This window comes from Dioscorea cayenensis, chromosome 20, assembly GCF_009730915.1.
Source record: "Dioscorea cayenensis subsp. rotundata cultivar TDr96_F1 chromosome 20, TDr96_F1_v2_PseudoChromosome.rev07_lg8_w22 25.fasta, whole genome shotgun sequence".
NCBI lineage: Eukaryota > Viridiplantae > Streptophyta > Magnoliopsida > Dioscoreales > Dioscoreaceae > Dioscorea > Dioscorea cayenensis.
Window position 1 is genome coordinate 22,024,796 of NC_052490.1, and position 23,153 is coordinate 22,047,948.

A 23,153-nucleotide genomic window follows, 5' to 3' on the forward strand; every position below is an offset into this window, starting at 1 on the left:
ATCTGCCATTGTGTGGCCCCCGATCCTAGCTCAGAATTTTGAGCTAAAGCCGGCATTCATCCACATGTTACAGCAGTAAGCACAATTCAATGGTTTGGCCGATGAGGATCCAAACAGTCATATAGAGAATTTCTTGGAAGTGTGTGATATGCTCAAGATCAATGGTGTTACGGATGATGCAATCAAGTTGAGAGCCTTCCCATTTTCCTTGAATTGGAGAGCGAAGTAGTGGCTACACTCATTACCTAGAACATCGATCACTACATGGAAGGAGATGGTAGAAGCTTTTCTTGCCTGTTATTTCCCTCCAGAAAAATCTGCAAAGCTTAGGAATAAGATCTCATCCTTTGTGCAAATGGAATTGGAGTCTCTATTTGAGACATAGGAAAGATTCAAGGAACTCCTCCGAAAAATATCTTCAACATGGGTTTGTAGAGTGGATGATTATTTAGACTTTTTACAATGGTTTGAACCCAAGTATGAGACAATTGCTAGATGCCACCGCAGGAGGTACAATGAGGAGTAAGACCCCTGAAGAGGCCCGACATTTGGTAAAGGATATGGCTATGAATAGCTACCAGAGGAATATGCGGGAAAGGAAAAAGGTGGCCGGGCTCCATGAAATAGATGCAGTCACTTCTTTGGCGGCCCAATTGGAATCATTGAGTAAGAAGTTAGACTTTCTAAATTCTAATAGAGTGGCAACTGTGACTACTTGTACCGGGTGCGGTAGAGGACATGCTATTGCCCGATCTCTATTAGTGATGCATCTTCAGTGGAGAAAGTCAACTTTATGGGTAATGCAATGAGGAACCAAGGTAATCCTTATAGCAACAACTACAACCAAGGTTGGAAGAGTTATCCCAACTTTTCATGGAGTAACCAAAGGTTGCAAAAGGCTATGACACCACCAGGTTTCCAACAACAACAAGCCCCAAACATGGAGAATAGAGTTTCATGCTTGGAGACCTGGATGACTAATTTGGAGAAACCTTGACTAGATTTATACATTCATTGGATACATGAGTTTCAGTCGGTCGAGGCTACACTTCATTGTACAACCTAGAGAATCAAGTGGGGAAAATCGTGAAGTCTCTATCGGAGAGACCACAAGGAAGCTTGCCGAGTAATACCGAGACTAATCCAAGAGAACATGTGAAGGCGATCACTTTGAGAAGTGGTCGTGAGGTCGAGGGTAGGTTTCCAAGTGAGAAGACCAATATTAAAGCACTCGAGGTCATAGATGTTGAGTAAAGAGTGAACAAGAAGAAAGAGGTGGCACCCTCACCTTACAAGACAAGAATCCCTTATCCCTCTAGATTGAATAATGACCAAATGGATGAGCAGTACAAAACGTTTCTGGGTTTGTTTAAGAAACTACATATAAACATTCCTTTGTTGAGCCATTATCCCAAATGCCTAGGTATTCCAAGTTCTTGAAAGATTTGTTGACCAACAAAAGGAAATTGGGGGAGAGTGCCTCCATGATTCTAAATGCATCTTGCTCGGCGGTCTTGCAAAAGAATATACCGAACAAGAAGAAAGACCTAGGAAGCTTCATTATCCCATGCAACATTGGCAATTTGGGTGAAGAGATGCCATTGGCGGATTCAGGGGCTAGTATCAACATCATGCCATACTCTTTCTTTCAAAAGTTAGGCTTGGGAGAGCCTAGGCACACTCGGATGACTTTGCAATTGGCAGACCGAACAATGAGACATCCGAGGGGCATCAATGAAGATGAGCTTGTCATGGTGGACAAGTACATATTTCTTGTAGACTTCGTAGTGTTGGATGTCGATGAGGATGCTGATGTACCCTTGATACTTAAGAGGCCATTCTTACGCACCTCCAAGGCATTGATCGAAATGGACGGCGGGAAGTTGACACTGAGGGTTAGAGATGACAAGCTCACATACTGCCTCGCTGAAGCCATGCGACATTCTCTTGACTTTGATGATACTTTATATTTTCTTGACACTAGCGATGAACTAATTGATGAATATATGCAGGAAATGTTAAATCCGGACCCGTACGAGGGGTTGCTCAACCAAGAGGTGGAGAACGAAGAAGTAATGATGCTTGGTCTAGAGGAAGAAGTATCCTCTACCCCAGGGATTGTGAAGAAGGTGCTCCTGAAGATGAAGAGGACAAGGAGACGCCACAAGAGATGCCCCAAGGTTGTTTAGAATGTGCAAGAACGGAACAAGGTTCACGAACACTTGTTAGGTGGTACCAAGCTCGACAATTCTCCCTCTACCTTCAAGAGACTATGTTCATCACGCTTCCAATTCATGGGTAAGAGGAAAACCTTCATCTATGAGCCCCCGTGAGGTAAGAAAAGGTACGTCAAGCTAAGTAACATTAAACAAGCTCTTCTTGGGATGCAACCCAAGTCTTTACTGTTTTTTTCAAGATTTAGTTTAGTGTTTGCATGAATAAGGCTTTTAGTGTTGGTGCCTTGATTCTTAGATGCGTTTGCTATGATTTTCTCATGGACATTATGGTGTCATCATGTGCCTAATCATGTGTGGTGAAGAATCTTGGTCGTTTAAGCATGTTTTTAGTGTTTTCTCTGGCTAAAATTGCATTGTTAGACCGGCTCTGAGTGTATAGTTATGTTCAGGAATTTTCTGCAGAGCCTATAAAGTTTTCTAAGGGTCCAGAGAAAGCACACGCTCGTGTGGACTTTCCGCATGGGCGTGCGTTTTCATTCAGAGCTCATCCAGAGACGGCACAGGGGCGTGGACTCGGCCCTGTGAACGACCTTGCGAATTTCACATGCCCGTGGGTAATTACTGCACTAGCGTGTATCATCCTGCAGAGACTGAGAATTTTCTCAAGAAGACACAGGGGCATACACTTGCCCCTGTGGATGACCTAGTGACAAACACACGGGCGTGGGTAATTTCCACATTCCCGTGCGGATCTCTGTAGAAGAGCTCTCCTCCATACTGAGAATACACAGGGGCATTGATGAGGTCCGCAAGTGCACGGGTCGTCAAGTAATACCCTGTGCATGACACAGGGGTCGTATTCCCTAGGTCCCAAGAGCTGCTATTACTCCCCCCTAGATGACACTATCTAGTCTACCAAATATAGGACTAAAACAAGATAAGGAAAATAACAAAGAGAAAACTATAAACACAAGGACTAAGGCTCACCACATAAACATACAAAGGAAGCAAGTAACAATGGAAGTGCGAGGCCCCCGAGCGAGGATCCCCTCGGGACTACTAAAGCTAGATGGATGCTAGAATTACAAAGGCAACGGTGGTTGGACCAAGAGACATCCAAAAATTGATCACCCCGATGGTCACGGCGGTAATCCCTAATCCAATAAGAGTATTGGCTCGGAATCTCTTCCAACCAAATCCTCCTACGATCGCATTACAATTAGGGAGATCTCATATTAGGGCCGAAACTCAACCTAGGTACAGCCCTAATAGTTGGAGGGGTATGAAATACCCAATGGTCATGGTGTATTCATACATATATCCATTCCAAGCTTGGTGAGTCTAACACTAGGGCAATGGTCATGCAACCTAGTATTGTCTAAGTATGGATATACAGAGTTCTCATGCATACCCAAGCATTCAAAAAGCACCAAACAAGGATCACAAACCACACAAATACCATAAATGTAAATCAAAAGCATCTATACAAGCAAGTTCATCCCAAGGTTCACCGGATGCCCGGTGACCTTGGGAGTCTAGTTCGTCATCAACAAAGGAGCAAGTGTAGAAGATAAGAGATACAAAGAAAAAGCTCATAACAAACTCCCCTAAGATGAAGACTAGAAGGTGGTGATGAGAACTCCTCGGATTCGCGCCGGCGAGCTCCTAGATCGTTTCCTTGAGTGTAACCTTCTTCTCCTTTCGATTTTCCCCTTAGATCTGCCTTCTCCCGCAGCCTTGAAGCTCTAGAGGATGATGGTGGAGAGTGGTGGCCAAAAGTCCCTTAATTCATGCCCTAACAAGCCTTATATATGCCCAGATCCCAATCGGTAAATGGGTTAGTATACCGGCCGTATGCCGACCCCTCGGGAATTTCAGTTTCTGCTGAGAAGCCCGCGATGAGCTACAGTGACGTGCTACAGTGATCCCTGCCCGGAAACGCCGCTTTGTTGCTGAATCCATCCCTAATCGCGTCGCCGAGGCCCCAAGGCTTCAAATGGGCCTGAAATGTAAAAATACCACAATTTAAACCAAAAGGGCATCGATTCAACAAATAAATATAAAGAATAATACAGAACAAATACATGCAAAATACATACTTTTAGACGTTTATCAGGTATGTGTCTGCCCCTATGAACTGGTCCTGTGAAGTTCCATGGCCGTGAGGAATTTCCGCACGGGCCTGGGAAACACTTATAGAATTTTCTTGGTTGGACAGAGGAGCCACAGGGGCATGGAGACGCCCCTTTAGGTCATGCACACAGGCATGGGGAATTTCCACACTTCCGTGTGAATGCATTCAGAAGCATAAAGTGTTTTCCCAAGAGTGCACAGTGGCGTGTGTCTACCCCTATGGAGCTCTCCAATGGAGTCACACGGGGCGTGGTTAATTTCCACATGCCTGTGTGGATGCGTAGAATTCCAGCAGACGCAGGTTTTCCTTAAAAAACTCTTTGCGTTTCTCCTTTATTACACCTTCAATCTCTCCAAGAACACCTTTAATCACTTCTCTGACCTCTTACCATCGATCTAACAAGGTTTTACACAAGTTTCCCGGATGATTTTCGAAGTTTTCATCTTTTCCTCATCGGTAAATCTTCTTTCTCTTTTCTCTTCACTATACTTGAAGTAAATGGTTAAAAATGATGAATGTCGTTTTGTTCCTATGATAAAATGATCTATGCATGCTTAGAGTGAGTTTAGAAACAAATTTTTCGGTGTATTGTTCAAATTTGGATGAGTAGTCGTGTGGTTTTCAGGCCCCGTGAATAGACACAGTCGTGGAGAATTATCACACGGCCATGTGGATTCCTGCAGTATTATTTCGTGAGCTTTTTCATTGTTCTTTCTTTAATTTTTACAGATACGGCACCTTATTCGAAGAAGCAAGAGGGTAAGCATCCTAGGGAGTCTTCACCTGAGTTGGACCATATTGAGTTTTCGAATCCCGAGCACCAGACTTGACTTGAGCGGTTATTGTGACTCAGGTTTGGACAATCTCGTCTCGTGGACTTGAATCCACTAAGAGAGGTTCAGCGAGGAGATGAGCTGGCAGATGAGATAGATGACTATTAGCTGTGGGGAGCTTGAGGAGGTTATTGACGATTCGAGAACCAGTGTTCTGCATATTGACAATGGAGGTATTGGCGTCTTTTGAGTTTGACCAGCCATATGGGAGATTCGATATCATTCATGTCATGCAGTTCAAAGCATTTGGACGCCATTTTAGCATGAGTGTCACTAAGTTTTCAGTTTGTATAGGCTTGTATAATGAGACATACAGATATACAGAGGAGTACGGACACTTGCCGACAGATCACCCCAGCACCCTGACCCCGTAGAAAGCATACTGAGCCTTATGTAGACAGGGAGAGTATGAACCGGGAGTGTCCAAGGAATTTTGTTTGTCCCGGCCAAGTTACAGATACTTACACTCAGTCATTAGTAGATCTGTGAATGGACAAAGTGATAACACAGGTGTTTTGAGCCGGCAAGACTTACTTTATTTATATTCCATAGCCCAGAACGTACCGACTCACCTAGGGCACAAAGTGGTAGACTTCCTGAGGCAACAAGGCCATTATTTGAGAGTTGGAGTATTATTCATTAGCCCCTACGTCACTAGGCGCATCTCAGGGATGGGCCTTTTATATGCTATTCGAGGTACCGAAAGGATAGTTGTGTCCCCTCCCCTCTTGGACTTGATACAATCAGGATAATGGGATTAGTGCGCAGATATGGGCTTGGAGCATACATTCTGGCTATGCCTATCAAAAAGACCGCTGAGGGCAGAGGAGACATAGCAGAGGGCTAATGGTAGGTTCCCGAGCCTCAGTTAACACCGATGGAGACTAAGGCACCCTTTACAGCACAGGAGACACCTTGGCGTACAGTACACATTCATACTCCTTTTCGAGCCCATGATCATTTTGAGAAGCTTGAGAGTGTTATGGGTGTGCTTCAGACTAAGATCGCAGAGGTTCGGGCTACATAGGTTGCACAGTACATTTAGTTGGCTACATAGGTTTTGAGCTATAGAATTAGAAGGATCTTACTTGGCCATTGAAGTAACATTTAGTAGTTTAAGACTTAGTATTCTTTGTAAGTGGAGTGATTAGCATCTAGAGATGTACTGATTGAAGTCCTTAGGCTAGACCAGATCAGGGCAAATGAGACATAAGATTCACTTACACGCACACATATATATAAGTGGTGAAACAGGATATTTTTATTATGCTTATTGACTTTGACTCAACATCTATGTATCATTGTCCATTGCTATTGGAATCTTATATTTCCTTAAGCCGAGGTAATGCATTTAGCCACTTCTCGTCTCTTTGTTTTTTTCATGAGTTGTTTGCTTTGGGGACAAGCAACGCTTAAGTGTGGGGATATTTGATAAGTGTCTAAATGTAGGTGTTTTTCATATATTTATCGTATTCACTTTGCATGTATTTTTGTGAGGTTTGATGCCCGCTTTTATGCTTAATCGTCTTCTATTTGCTTTGTACGGGCATAAGGAAGCCATGGAGAACAAGAAGATATCATTTGGGCAAAAAGAGAAGAAAAACAGGAATTTCATACTACCCAAGATGGGGGCCGTATGCATCTGTAGGGCAGGATTGTTTTTGGAGTGTCTGCCCAGATTTCCATACTACCCAATATGGGGGCTGTATGCACCCCGTATGGATCGTGAATCTAGGGTTTTTGGGTGCCATACGACCCCCATACGACCCCCATATGACCCGTATACCTCGGGGGGGGGGTATAAATACCAACTTTAGGGCAGAGAAGTGGGACTTTTTCAGCTAGGCTTTTTCTAGACCTTTTCTTGGCCGATTTTGGGGAGACACTAAAGAGGTTTTTGGGCGACCTTGGGTAGGAGAAGAAGGGCAGGAAGCTAGAAGATCATCCAAGCCCAAGGTCCAAGACTCTCAAGGCAAGAAGCAACATCATTCAAAGGGGAGATCTACCACGCTTTGAAGGAAGGAGACCCGTGGCTAGAGGAAGCGTCATTCGGCATTCCTTTGGCGAGGGAAGCATCATTCGGCATACATTCTACCTCCTCCTCCACCATTTCATCTAGGGAGTGTCACTCATGCTTTTCTTGTGTGTTTTGCTTGATTATATTACTTGTTGTGGGATGATGACACACTAGACCCTCAAGGCCACCGGATGTTGGTGAACCTTGGGGGGGTTTTATCATGTATTTTGGATGATTACTTGTTAATTCTTTGCTTGGGTAATTTTGAGATCTAATCCATTGTTTTCATGCTAAGTGCTACATTAAGGAGAAATCCGTAGCTCTTTTATGAGTGATGCGTATAGATGTGACTTGCTCGCATGTATTAGATCATGAATGGATTAGAAGGGGATACTTGTATCATCACGCCGAGAAATTGGGTGTTTGGTAGCCCTCCATGTAGGTTTAATCCGAAGAAGAGTAGGTTTATTCCTAAGCGAGATTTTCTCATACTTAATGCAATCGTAGGGATGTAGATTTGGGAGAAATTCCTATCTATGTTCGTATGGGATTAGGGTTCAATCACCGAGAAATTGGGGTTGTTCTAAACTTGGAATCTCATGGTCCATTTTACCCTTGCATCTTTTAAATCATCATCCATGTTGCATGATAACCCCTCAAGGGGATCCACATCCATAGGCCTTTGCATTATATTGTATTTCTTGCTTGCCCATTGCTTGTTCTCTCTAATTTGGTCATAATATCATTTTTAGTTTTTAATTGCTTTAGTAGAGTAAAAAAATCCATCATTTGAGATCTTAGGCTAGATAATAGCTCGAGAAGGAGTAATAGGAGATCCTTAGCCCCGTGGAATACGATCCTCGTGTCTTCACGCGAGGTATTACTTGGTGATCCCGTACACTTGCGGGGAAGCAATCATTTTTATTGAGCTTCACTAAACCCCCTTGTGTATGCATGTAGATGGTCTTCTCAGTATGGGAATTGAGAACTAGTCATGGATATGGTCAATATGGGCGTGTGTGCTTCACAACCTGTTGGAACTTTACACCCAAAGATTTAGCTCCAACAAACGCAAAATTAGGAGTCAGGGGAGTATTGTTTCAATTGCCACTCCCACATATATACTTGATTGATTTACTTTCTATTGTGCTTGCATGGTACATTGAGGGCAATGTACATCATAAGTGTGTGTGTGTGTGGGGGGGGGGAGTGGAGTTCATGTTGCACATGTCTTTTACACAAGTTTTGATTGACATACATGCTCACATAGTCAATGACGGTTCACCTTAGTTTCAATGTTTGTATTCTTCAGTTTAGGAGATGTTTTAACATTGAATGTTCTCATGCTCTAATTTTTACTTAAATTTGTAGGAATTTTTGCCCGATTGATACTTGTTGCATCACTCACTCTTAAAACTCGTTGCAAACTCAAGTTCATTGTCTAAGGGACTAATTAGTTTTACATGTTGACACAGGGCCATGGATTCTCAACAATGGGTTTACCCTCACCAAGGATTGCTACAGGAACCCACTTTTTAAAAACCGTGGCATTACCAACCTCCAGTCGACAAGCAACTTAATCGTTGGGGATTCAATACACAAGATGTTTTTGCAAGTTTCATGAGGTATGCGGATGCCGAACTTGAAGCTAGGAATGCCAAAAATTTTAATGCTCAACAATCTCTTCAAAGTGTGGAAAACAAGATGGGAGAGTATTCCAAAGAATCAGTCAAATTGCCACCATCTATAGAAGCCCTAACTGAAAATGGCACAAGAGATGAAGAGAAAATCAATGAGATTGTGGTGGATGCTCATATTGAGGTGTTGAAGGTGGAAGAAGCAAATGATGTAGCATCAATACTTTTTGAGCAAATGTTAGAGGTTTCACCTCAATGTGAAATTGAAGAAGAAAAGGGGGAGGAGGGCATCATGGTCATGAAAACATGTAAGGAAGTAGAAGAAACTCAATCGACCACATGTGAAGATGCTACTTGCCTTAACATAGATTTTTCCATCCATCCATCAATTTTAGTCAAGTGCAAAAACAAAATTCCAGGAATTGTATTTGAAGATGTGGGGAGGAAACCAATGTCATCCTTTAACCCACCAATGCCGGGCTTGGACAATTCCCAACCAAAACTTTTTCCTTGGCGGCCCAAGCAAATGTTATGGGCACTTGAAGTTCATCACACCATGGTTGAGAAAAAAATTGTGGATTGGTCCACCTATGTAAAGCTTCACGAGATCTCAACCAAACTTGTTCCCTTGGAAGCCCAAGCAACTTTGTGGTGGGGAACTCAAAGGAATTCTTGTCGGGACCAAACAAGAAGCGGGGAGGAGGTTCAAACCATCTAAGGATCCGCCCAAGTTTAAATTGCACAATTCCCGGCCCAAGCATTTTTCTTGGAGGCCAAAAGGTAACTCATGCTTGGCCTTCAATTTAACACCATCCCGGAAGGTATGTTTCGTATTTCTTGGTAGTTCTTATGCAACTTCTAGCCGGGATGAACACACCATTTTCAAGCCTCCTTAGGTAAGAAAAAGGTACGTCAGGCTCTTGACGTTAAACAAGCGCTTCTTGGGAGGCAACCCAAGTGTTCGGTGGCGTTTGCTTGCATTTTTCGTATTTTAGTTCTTAGTTCATTTCAATTCTCGTATTTCTTAGACTTGTTTGTTTTTGAATAAGTTCATGCTCACACACTTGGCACAATGCTCTATCGTTTTAATTGTGCTATATTTGTGCAACTTCTTGAGAAACTCATGTTTAGGTGTTAGTTCATGCACTAGATCGTCATTTTATTCATTTCATTCATTTTTGGAGAAGCCTTCGACCTTGCCATACGATGTTTACATCATTTGGAGCAGGTTTTCGAAGTTTTGAGTGAGTTTAAAAGGTTTAGGACATTACTAGACCGTATGGATGTCGTCTGAGATGAACACAGAGCAATTCCGAGGCTCTGTGCCATCTCAGACGGCCCCCCATACGGCCCCCCATACTGGGCCGTCTGGGATGCCATCCAGAATGCCCGAGAAGCCTTCTCAGGCCATACAGCCCCCATATGGGCCGTATGGGGGCCGTATGGCCCGGTTCTTGCCCATTTAACCCTCATCTCTCTTCTCTTTCTTCCATTCTCTTCTTTTCTCTCTTTTTCCACCGACTTTTTCTCTTCTTTCTCACTCATTTCTTGGCCGAATGTCCTCATTTTTTCTCCTAAATCTTCTCCTCAAACATTTGAGACATCGATCTAGTAGTTTTCCTCGAGTTTAATGCTAGTTTTCTCAAGATTTCGTCGGTATGCTTTTTCAATGCCCTAGTTTTTATCTTTTTTTCATTTCTTGGGCATTCTTGGAGTTTTTGTGTGGAATTTCTTTAGCATTTTGCTTGGTTTGGATGGTGTGATTGTTATGGATGAAGTATCCCTTGAAATTATGTAAAAAAAATTTTCGATTTTCATGTTTTTGGGGATTCTGTCGAAATGAACAGTACCCATACGGCCCCCATAAGGCCGTATGGACACTATACATCATGTTTTTCATTGTTTCTTCATCTCTTACACTACAATTTTGAATTCTATTGGATTCCTCTATGCTTGATTGAGTTTTTTTCATGGTTTGTAGGAATTTTGGGGATGAAGAAATTAACAAGAAAACCATGGAGTGATATTTACACCACACGGGTGACCACATGGAACAAGATGTCATTTTGTTATGAGAGACTTAATTCTAAGGACAAGGATGAGCATGGACACCTAGCATTTACTTTTAGTTTGCTTTGTTTTTGTATTTTTTTGTTGTATTTTTGTTGAGTTGGCATGGTTCTACCCTACCGACTTGTGTTGTCGAACTCTATGTTATTTTTAATCTTTGTGTTTTTGTTGACTACTCCCTAGTTTTTTTCCCTTTGTGCTTGTATTTTTTTAAAAATCTTTATGGAATGATGATGCCCCCTTTTTGCCTTTGCAGGGGCATTGAGGGAATTTGGTGAGCTTTCCTAGTTTTTTTAATGGAGGTCGGACGAGACATGTGTTGCTCACCACACCTTTTGTCGAGTCATACCTCACGATGAACACAAGATAAACCGGGAAGTTTTTGTTTTTTTCACCCTCCTCAATTATTTTTCATTGCTCCATCTTCCATGTTTTTCATGATTAGTGTACATTGAGGGCAATGTACAACACTAAGTGTGGGGATGGGTGTATTTCATGTATTAGGACCATTGTTTACATGCTAGTGTTACCTATGATGGCTTTGTTCATTCTTGTAAGATTCTTTTAGCTTGGACTAATGATTGATGTGAGTTACTTATTTCTATGCTTTATTGAATCTCGCTTTTACCCCTAGTATTGTCATGTGCACTCGAATTTTTTTGTCGATGCCCTAGGAATAGCCAATGTGACTACTCTAACTCTCTTGTATGCTTAACACACTACTTTGAGTACTTGGCCTTAGAACAGTAAGTTCTATCCATCAATGGACTCTTAAGAACTTCTAAGTCTTGTTGAGCTAATCCTCGTTCTGTGTCATGTAGAGTACTCTGAAGATGTGATCTAGGGTGAATGTGAAAAAAAAAAAAAAATGAAATGACAATGAAATGAATGAAAAGAAGAAAAAGAGAAAAAGAAAGAAAAAAAAAGAGTCTATGTCAAGATTCCTCTCACATCGAAGCATGAATGCGTCTATGTAGAATGAATCGAGTAGTTGGGTGGCTCTTGTGCATAACCAGCATGTGCACCCTCCAGAAAGATTTAAAAATGATGTTTGTGCAGTCTACGTTAGTCGGACTCGAAAAAAAGAAATGAATGATGAAATGAAAATAAAAACTCTACTGATCTTTGTGAGTACCTACCAAAGGTTTTGAGATGAAAGTGGATTTAGTTTCGAGCTATAGAATTAGAAGGATCTTACTTGGCAATTAAAGTAGCATTTAGTAGTTTAAGACTTAGTATTCTTTGTAAGTGGAGTGATTAGCATCTAGAGATGTACTGATTGAAGTCCTTAGGCTAGACCGGATCGGGGCAAATGAGACATAAGATTCACTTACACCGCATGCATATATAAGTGGTGAAACAGGATATTTTTATTATGCTTATTGACTTTGACTCAACATCTATGTATCATTGTCCATTGCTATTGGAATCTTATATTTCCTTAAGCTGAGGTAATGCATTTAGCCACTTCTCGCCTCTTTGTTTTTTTCATGAGTTGTTTGCTTTGGGGACAAGCAACGCTTAAGTGTGGGGATATTTGATAAGTGTCTAAATGTAGGTGTTTTTCATATATTTATCGTATTCACTTTGCATGTATTTTTGTGAGGTTTGATGCCCGCTTTTATGCTTAATCGTCTTCTATTTGCTTTGTAGGGCATAAGGAAGCCATGGAGAACAAGAAGATATCATTTGGGCAAAAAAAGAGAAGAAAACAGAATTTCATACTACCCAAGATGGGGGCCGTATGCACTCGTAGCAAAAGTGGATTGTTTTGGAGTGTCTGCCCTGATTTCCATACTACCCAAGATGGGGGGCAGTATGCACCCCGTATGGATCACGAATCTAGGGTTTTTGGGTGCCATACGACCCTCCCATATGACCCCATGATACCTCGGGGGTATAAATACCAACTTTAGGGCGTAAAAAGTGGGACTTTTTTTCAGCTAGGCTTTTTTTCTAGACCTTTTCTTGGCCGATTTTTGGGGAGACACTAAAGAGGTTTTTGGGCGACCTTGGGTAGGAGAAGAAGGGAAAGGAAGCTAGAAGATCATCCAAGCCCAAGGTCCAAGACTCTCAAGGCAAGAAGCAACATCATTCAAAGGGGAGATCTACCACGCTTTTCAAGGAAGGAGACCCTGCGGCTAGAGGAAGCGTCATTCGGCATTCCTTTGGCGAGGGAAGCATCATTCGGCATACATTCTACCTCCTCCTCCACCATTTCATCTAGGGAGTGTCACTCATGCTTTTTCTTGTGTGTTTTTGCTTGATTATATTACTTGTTGTGGGATGATGACATACTAGACCCCTCAAGGCCACCGGGATGTTGGTGAACCTTGGGGGGGTTTTATCATGTATTTTTGGATGATTACTTGTTAATTCTTTTGCTTTGGGTAATTTTGAGATCTAATCCATTGTTTTTCATGCTAAGTGCTACATTAAGGAGAAATCCGTAGCTCTTTTTATGAGTGATGCATGTAGATGTGACTTGCTCGCATGTATTAGATCATGAATGGATTAGAAGGGGATACTTGTATCATCACGCGAGAAATTGGGTGTTTGGTAGCCCTCCATGTAGGTTTAATCCGAAGAAGAGTAGGTTTATTCCTAAGCGAGATTTTCTCATACTTAATGCAATCGTAGGGATGTAGATTTGGGAGAAATTCCTATCTATGTTCGTATGGGATTAGGGTTCAATCACGAGAAATTGGGGTTGTTCTAAACTTGGAATCTCATGGTCCATTTTTACCCTTGCATCTTTAAATCATCATCCATGTTGCATGATAACCCCTCAAGGGGATCCACATCCATAGGCCTTTTGCATTATATTGTATTTCTTGCTTGCCCATTGCTTGTTCTCTCTAATTTGGTCATAATCTCATTTTTAGTTTTAATTGCTTTAGTAGAGTAAAAAAATCCATCATTTGAGATCTTAGGCTAGATAATAGCTCGAGAAGGAGTAATAGGAGATCCTTAGCCCCGTGGAATACGATCCTCGTGTCTTCACGCGAGGTATTACTTGGCGATCCCGTACACTTGCGGGGAAGCAATCATTTTTATTGAGCTTCACTAAACCCCCTTGTGTATGCGTGTAGATGGTCTTCTAAGTATGGGAATTGAGAACTAGTCATGGATACGGTCAATATGGGTGTGTGTGCTTCACAACCTGTTGGAACTTTACACCCAAAGATTTAGCTCCAACAAACGCAAAATTAGGAGTCAGGGGAGTATTGTTTCAATTGCCACTCCCACATATATACTTGATTGATTTACTTTCTATTGTGCTTGCATGGTACATTGAGGGCAATGTACATCATAAGTGTGTGTGTGTGTGTGGGGGGAGGGGAGTTCATGTTGCACATGCCTTTTACACAAGTTTTGATTGACATACATGCTCGCATAGTCAATGACGGTTCACCTTAGTTTCAATGTTTGTATTCTTCAGTTTAGGAGATGTTTTAACATTGAATGTTCTCATGCTCTAATTTTTACTTAAATTTGTAGGAATTTTTGCCCGATTGATACTTGTTGCATCACTCACTCTTAAAACTCGTTGGAAACTCAAGTTCATTGTCTAAGGGACTAATTAGTTTTGTTTCTTGTTTTGTTTTACTGAAAAAAATATATATATATATATAGATATATCGTTTAGTTGTGTATTCTCGGTGGAAAGAGCTACCACTTATGAAATGTGAAGCTACTCTCATAAGTCGGATACTAGTTATGCCCTAATGAGAAAGAGCTACCACCCTAGTGGAAAGAGCTACCACCTCAAAAGTGTGAAAGCCACCTTAGCGGCTGCTTTGGAAAGGGCTACCTTAGAGGATGTGTAAATCTACTACCATCTTGTTGTTTTGTTATGTTTTGTAGATAAATAAGTCCCTTTTACTTAGAACTTTGAGGAGTATACTTTGGGTTGAATTGAGTGAGTTTACACACACTTACACGATTTTTGGTAATTGTCCTTTTTAATTCAAGTTTTTAGCTAGAGCATTGATTTTTCGTATTTAATGTTGAAATGTCCCTTACTTATAGAATGCTCTCCTTGCATGCTTTGGTGAACCTAAGGCTGAGTGCTTTCAATCTTTTCTTCTTCTATGCTTCAATGTTTTATTTCTTTGCTTGAGAGCTAGCAAAAGCTTAAGTGTGGGGGGAGTTTGATAAGTGCTTGTGCGATAAGAATGCGAAGTGTTCTTTCCTTATGATGAGCATTACTGACAAACGGCTCTTGCGTATGTCCCGCAAGTGCACGGGTATGTCGAAGTAATAAATCCCAGATGAGTGGGTATCGTATCCACAGGGGGTAGGGAATAAAAACACTTAAATTATTTCTTAACTAAGCATAAAGTGAATAATAGTTCTGTGACAAGATATAACATAACAAAAGTAAAAGAGATAAGAAAGAGAGCACACGTAAATGGGAGGTAAGGCAATCGATAAAAATGGGGTACCCGGAGATTGTTCCGCCTAGGACAATCGTTTCAAGTGCAAAATGCTCTATTATGCTTTCTAACTAATGCATTAACTAGTCGTGCAGATCCTTCAATACATGGTCCCAAATCTAAGGTCAACCATGCCTAACTCTATACATGTCTCGTAGGAGAAATTGAACAATCTCTCAACTTCACACTCGCATAGAATCATAATGAGTTCTAGGGATTCCAAGTGATAAATCCTCTTCCTAAATGTAGACCTAACCCTTTGGTCCAGGTGGAAGGTCACTAGTCACAATTAAGCCCCAGGTGAGAAAATCACTTCAACGCTTCACTCCGTTGCGTCTGCAACAAAGCCCCAGTTTAAGGTTATCCCTTAGCCCATTCACTCTACTATGACCACAAAGAACTCGAGGAAATGGAGGCAGGATAAATCACATCGGAAGGGAAACGGGACGCTCCGCTATCTCTCGACTCACCCTCTCAACCCTCTCCAATCTAGCTTTGTCTAACTCTCGTGGTGTGTCACTCACTCACAAGGGTTACCAATAAGAATCCTCAACCCTAGTGTCACTCTAAGGGAGTATTCATATAATCAAGCATTCAAGATTGGAACTCAATTAAAACATCAATTAATGAAAGCATAATGAAATGTTTAATGAAACAAATACATCCTAGGGTTCACAAATCCATGGAACTAGTTACAATCAATGAAATCGAATGTAAAAAAAAGCAAGCCATAGAAAACCCCCTCGGTAGTCATGGTGATGGTTTTGTAGAGAAGCCTCTAATCGTCCAAGGGTCCCTTGGTTTGGCCTAGGATACACCTCGCCAGATCAGTGCCGATGAAAACTCTCCCACTAACCTTCTTCCAAACGGAGCGCGATGTCAGAGTTGTAGAACCTCTTCCAATCCCTAGCCAATACCTCTCCAAACCTTAGCCGCCACTCTCTCTCAAGTTAGGGAAAAGATGGAGAAAAGAATGTAGAAATCAGGGCTGAAATCGGCCTTAAATAGGGCTGGAATCGGGAATCCACACGCCCCTGTGGATTCTCCACACGGCCCGTATGGAATTTCTACATGGGTATGGATAATATCCACATGCCCGTGTGGATTCTTTGGAATTCTTTTCTTCGGCCTACTGTGAATAGTACCTGCTCAAGTAGATTGCTAGTATGTTTACTACAGTGCCCTACTGCAGTACCGGCCTGAAACACTCCCGAATCCATGTTTTCATCGATGTAACGTAAACGGGCACACATTTACATCGTAGGTCACTTTTCTTCTTTAACAACGGCTTCATCGGTTAAGATCTTGCTATTAATGCACAAGCTGGGATTCTCGAATGTGACTGCCTTTGCGCCACTCCAAATTATTGTGCTAACTTGAATACACGGAGGTTGGCACACATTCTCGCATCTTGAGCCCTACTTATGTCTTCGCGTTTGATCCTTCTCAAGATTTACTCCAAATGGTGCATTCACAATATACATTGGCTTCTTTCCCAAACATTCAGCTTCACAACCCTATATGCATGAAAGTAACATAAATGCACACATATTAGAGCTAAAACCTAATAAAAGTAATGCTCATCATAAGGAAAGAACACTTCGCATTCTTATGACACAAGCACTGATCAAACTCCCCCACACTTAAGCTTTTGCTTGTCCACAAGCAAAAATTAAAACATTAAGGCATAGATGATGGAAATATTTGAAGTGCTTGGCCTTAGGTTCACCAAAACATACAAAGAGAGCATTCTACAAGTAAGGGAAGTTTCAACATTGAATACAAAAAAATCAATGCTCTAGCCAAAAACATGAATAAAAAAGGATAACAAACCCAAAATTGTGTAAGTGTGTGTAAACTCACTCAAATCAACCCAAGGTATACTCCTCATAGGTCTAAGTAAAAGGGACTTATTTATCTACAAAAAGTAACGAAAATTTGAAAAGATGGTAGTAGCTTCACACATCCTCTAAGGTAGCCCTTTCCAAAGCGGCCTCTAAGGTGGCTTTCACACTTTCGAGGTGGTAGCTCTTTCTACCGGGGTGGTAGCTTTCACTCATCCCATGAGATAGCTCTTTCTCTCATTAGGGCATAACTAGTATCCGACTTATGAGAGTAGCTTCATACTTCATAGGTGGTAGCTCTTTCCACCCAACAAGCACAACTAAACTATGAAACTTTTTTTTTAAATTACAAAAGAAACAACTATAACTAGTCCATTTAACATCAAACTTGAGTTTCCAAAATATTTTAAAGAGTGAGCAGTGCAACAAGTGTGGATCGGGCAAAAATTTCTAGGAATTCAAGTAAAAACTCAGAAGAAAAGTCCTTTCTGAGTATACAAGTCTAAAATAACATGCAAAAGTAAAGAAATGAAAAACAAAGTCAAGTATTAGTGTCATCATGTCTCTGGTTTGATGCTGATGCTTGTTCTAGATCAAAGGGTGCCGGTGAAGATGGTGATGGTGATGCTGGAGGATCCTGAGGAGTCTGTGGTTACAGAACAAACGATGAGGCAGCATCTCGCTCAAGAATTTGCTGTAACATATCAAAATGTGCCATGAACTCCACGTGTTGCGCAACCTATGTCACCCGGACCTCTGCTATCTTTGTCCGTACCTCAGCAATCTCGGTCTGTAGTATACCTACAACACTCTCGAGCCTCTCAAAATTATCATAGGCTCGAGATGGTGAAAACATGCACACTTAGGGCGGGTCCTGTGCTGTAGAAGGTGCGTCGGTTTCCATCTGTGTTGGCTGAGGCTCGGGAGTAGGCTGAGAAGCCTCAACGTCATTGTCGAATTCCTCTACTGCCTCTGGGGTAAATGAAATGAGGGTGTACACTCTGGACCAAACTCTGCACACCATCCCCATTAGTCTCAATGTCTCTATGCCCGACGGAGCAGGTATACTCGCCTTCTCGATCCCCCGAATCACGGTCAAAAGATCCATACCCATAACCAATCTCGTGATGTAGGGACCCGAGAAGATCACTCGCTAATCTAGCGTACTACCCCGAATGTCGTTAATACTCCGCGATGATATGTCCCTAATGGATCGGTGCGCTCTGAACCATCAAATGAAGATACCAGAGCTCCTGCCTACTTGGGACGCCGGTATTGTCACCACGAACATTCACCGACCTGCTTATAATGGCATGCAAATATCGATACATAGGTCGGGGCAAGGCACGTGGCCCTAGACACCCCTGGCTAATACTGGCCCTGAACGCATAGCACTCTATACACCCTCTGCGGAGTCAACGTGCCCGGATAATTTGTCGGTAACTGAGCATACTCCTCAGTGTCCGTGAATGCTGCCTCATAAAACCCCAGTCTAATCAAAAACTATGTTATACTCATGCTGTAGTGATACCCCAGTGCTCGGAACTGTATAGCATCGTCGCTGTCAAATCTATCATTAGAATAGTCGAACTCGAATGAGGATAACATCTCGAGTGTAAGTGTATGGATAACAGGCTCTCTGATCTCCAATAACCGTCTCCACACTCCAACCGACATTAAGTCCTCTACCTTATCCGCTAACTCTCCTCCCTGCTGTATGTCTCGTAATATGCTCATGTCCAAGAATCGAGTCTATCTAAATCGAAGTCTTGACAGACACTCGAAACGAGCATGATGCTCGGGAATAGCGAACTCAGTGTGTTCTATCTCTGGGGACTACTCCCTGGGATGTTTACCGGCCGTGATCTTAGTCCTAGGTGCCATATCAACAAGAATTATAAAAGAAATCATTCAAATTGGCTCAAAGGACAAATGCTGCAGAAATCCACAGGGTCTTGTGGAAATTCCATACGGTGTGTGGATCCACAGGGCTTGAAAACTACACAGCCTTGCTTTAAAAATACAAGAAGACACCATTTATTTGTTTCTTACTTTGTTCTAAGCATGCAATACCATTCGAATTATAGAAACGAAGAAACATTAACCAGTTTCATCAATTAAAATCAAGAATTGATAAAGAAAAACAAGAATTAGGGCTTAGCGACCAGTTGAATTTGAAAACTTTGATTCGGCCAGACAACCAAGTGAAAATCCCTCCAAATGGATAATACGAAGTCGGGGAAGAGTGAGGAGTGTAAAATTGAAGAGAAATGACAAGACTTTAAAAAGAATTCGCGCCTCTTGACATTCTGTTCATCCGTACGGGTGTTTGAAAATTACCCACGCCCGTGCGCCTCCAAGGGAGAGAGCCACATGGTAGACACACGCCCTTGTGCACTCTCGAGAAAACACTCCTTTGTCTCTGAATACAACCGCACGGGTGCACAAAAAATATCCATGCTTATATGCCTGACCCACAGGAGCAGACGCATGTCCCTGTGGCTTCTCTATCCAACCGAGAAGAATCACTCAGTGGTTTCACACACCAGTGCGAAAATTCCGCATAGCAGTGGACATTCACAGGTCTAACTCATAGGGGCAAGCATACACCCCTGTTTCTTCTCGGGATGGAGGAGAGCTCTGTGCAGAGATCCACACGGGCGTGTGGGAAATACCCACGCCCGTGTAGTTGTCATAAGTTTGCCCAAAGGGGCGATTCCACGCCTCTGTGTGATATCGGGATAAATTGCTAAGTCCCTGCAGGAAGAAGCACACCCATTTGGAAATTACCCACGGGCGTGCGGAAGTCACAAGGTCGCTCACAGGGGCACGCCCACACCCCTATGTCTTCTCTGGACGAGCTCACAGTACAAATCTTTGGGTGTGTTGAATTTCCACATGCCTGTACATTTTCCCTTGTTGCCTTAGAAAACTCTGCAGGCTCTATAGAAAATTTCTGAACATGTATACACACTCAGAGCTTGTCCTGTTATGCCAAATATGCCAGCGAAAAACATGAGAAACTAGCTCGAGTGACCAAACTTCACCAAATCCACATGAAAACACACAATGACATTAAGAGTCCACAATAAAATCACAGCAAAAGCAACTAAAAATCAAGACACCAACACTCAACACTTTATTTATACAAACACTATACTAACAACTAAGAAAATAGTAAACACTTGGGTTGTCTCCCAAGAAGTGCTTGTTTAATGTCACTGAGCTTGATATACCTTGCCTTACTTCACGGGGGTTCATAGATGAAGGTTGCCTTCTTGCCCATAGCTTGAAAGCATGATGAGCAAAGTCTCTTGAAGGTAGCGGGGGAATTATCGGGCTTGGTACCACCTAGCAGAAGTTCATCCAACTTGTTCGGTTCACACACCTCCCCAACAGCCTTGGGGCATTTCCGGTGGCATCTTCTTGTCTTTTTCATCTTCCGAAGAACCTTCTTCATGATCCCCTGAGTAGAGGGCACTTCTTCCATTGGACCAAACATCATTACTTCTTCAGTGTCCACCTCTTGGTCTAACAAACCTTCATACGGGTCCGTGTTGAACATTTCCTACATATATCATCAACAATCTCATCAGTAGTGTCTAGAAAATACAAAGTATCATCGAAGTCCAGAGAATGCCGCATGGCTTTGGCGAGGCGGTTTATGAGCTTATCATCTCCAATCCTCACTGTCAGCTCTCCGCCGTCCATGTCAATCAATGCCTTGGAAGTGTGCAAGAACGGCCTCCCAAGTATCAAAGGTACATCTGCATCCTCATCGACGTCCAACACTACAAATTGTACAGGAAAAATGTACTTGTCTACCTTAACAAGCAAGTCTTCAATGATGCCCCTTGGATGTCTCACTGTTCGGTCTGTCAATTACAATGTCATCCGAGTAGGCATAGGCTCTCCCAAGCCTAGCTTCGGAAAGAAAGTATACGGCATGACGTTAATACTAGCCCCTGAGTCTGCCAATGCCATTTCTTCTCCTAAATTGCTAATGTTGCATGGAATGATGAAGCTTCACAGATTTTTCTTCTTGTTCGGCATATTCTTTTACAAGACAACCGAGCAAGAAGCATCTAGAATCACAGAGGCACTCTCCTCCAATTTCCTTTTGTTGGTTAACAAGTCTTTCAAGAACTTTGCATACTTAGGCATTTTGGATAATGCCTCAACAAAGGGAATGTTGATGTGGAGTTGCTTGAATAAACTCAGGAACTTGTTGTACTTTTCATCCCCATGGTCATTCTTAAATCTAGAGGGATGAGGGATTCTTGGCATGAAAGGTGGAGATGCCACCTCTTTCTCTTTGCTTGCTCCCTCCTTAACCTCTATGACCTCGGGTGGGTCTACATTGGGCTTCTCACTCAAAAGCCTACCCTCAACCTCAAGACCACTTCTCAAAGTGATCGCCTTCAGATGCTCTCTAGGATTAGTCTCGGTATTACTCGGTAAGCTTCCTTGTGGTCTCACCGATAGAGACTTCAAAATTTGCCCTACTTGATTCTCAAGATTGTGCAAAGAAGCGGTGTGGTTGTGAAGTGTAGGCTCGACTGATTGAAACCTTGTATCTGATGATTGCACAAACCTAGTCAAGGCCATCTCTAAATCGGTCATTCGGATTTCCAAGCTTGAAACTCGGTTCTCCATGTTTGGGGCTTGTTGTTGTTGGAAACCCATTGGTGCCATGGCCTTTTGTGGTCCTTGGTTGCTCCACGAAAAATTGGGATGATTATTCCAACCCGGATTGTAGGTGTTGCTATATGGATTCCCTTGGTTCCTCATTGCATTACCCACAAAATCCACTTTCTCCACTGAAGTTACATCACCAATCGAGATCGGGCAATCAGAGGGAGCATGTTGTCCACCACATCCGGTTCAAGTTGTCACGGCCGCCACTTTATTAGAAGTTAGAAGGCCTAACTTCTTACTCAATGATTCCACTTGAGCTACCAATGAAGTTACTACATTTATTTCATGAAGCCCAGCCACCTTTTACCTTTCCCGACCATTCCACTGATAACTGTTCATGGGCATGTCTTCTAAAAACTGTCGGGCTTCTTCTGGGATTTTACTCCCCATTGTACCTCCTACGGTGGCATCTAGCAATTGCCTTGTGCTCAGATTCAACCCATTATAGAAAGTCCGAATAATCATCAATTCGGGAAATCTGTGCTGTGGGTACTTCTGCAAAAGATCCTTGAAGCGCTCCCATGTCTCAAACAATAACTCTAGCTCCATCTACACAAACAACGATAACTCATTGCCAAGCTTGGCCAACTTCCCTGGAGGAAAGTATCTAGCAAGAAATACTTCGAACATCTCATTCCAAGTCGTGATGGAGGAATTTGGCAAAGAATGTATCCACTGCTTGGCTCTTCCCTTGAGAGAGAATGGGGAAGCCCTCAATCTAATAGCATCATCCGATACACCGTTAATCTTTAGCATATCATGAACTTCCAAGAAGTTCTCTATATGGTTGTTTGGATCCTCATCGCCCAAACCATTGAACTGCACTGATTGCTGAATCATTTGGATAAATGCTGGCTTCAACTCGAAGTTCAGAGCTATAATCGGGGGTCGCACAATACTCGATTGTGTGCCTAAAACTGAGGGTCTAGCATAATCAGAAAGTGTCCTCTGTTGCTCATTCTGTTCCGCCATATTATTTGACCCTTCAACTTCTATTTCAGCTTGATTAGACGGTTCTTGAACAGGTTTTTTTCCCCTTCTTCTGAGTGTATGTTCAAGTTGAGGATCTCCTTCAATCAATATCGAAGGGTTCCCTCGGTTCATAACCTGGAGCTGGACCCAAAGAAAGAAAACAAATCAGAACGATGATAGAAAAAGAAAATATGTAATAGAATGAATGAATGAATAGCTAAGAAAACAAAGTTTAAAGTAACTCTAAATGCCTACTCGACGGCAACGGCACCAAAAACTTGACAAACGCCTCTTGCCTATGTCCTATAAGTACATGGGTTTGTTGAAGTAAT

The 23,153-nt window shown here is 42.3% G+C and overlaps 2 non-coding genes across 2 annotated transcripts; one reads left to right on the plus strand and one right to left on the minus strand.

The window, feature by feature from the left end:
- Window positions 1-322: 322 nt before the first annotated feature.
- LOC120252270 lies at window positions 323-430 on the minus strand. The gene has a single exon (XR_005533814.1). It is a non-coding gene; the product is annotated as a small nucleolar RNA R71 (small nucleolar RNA).
- A 21,894-nt stretch (window positions 431-22,324) lies between these two features.
- Window positions 22,325-22,431, plus strand: LOC120252263. The gene has a single exon (XR_005533807.1). It is a non-coding gene; the product is annotated as a small nucleolar RNA R71 (small nucleolar RNA).
- Window positions 22,432-23,153: the final 722 nt, after the last annotated feature.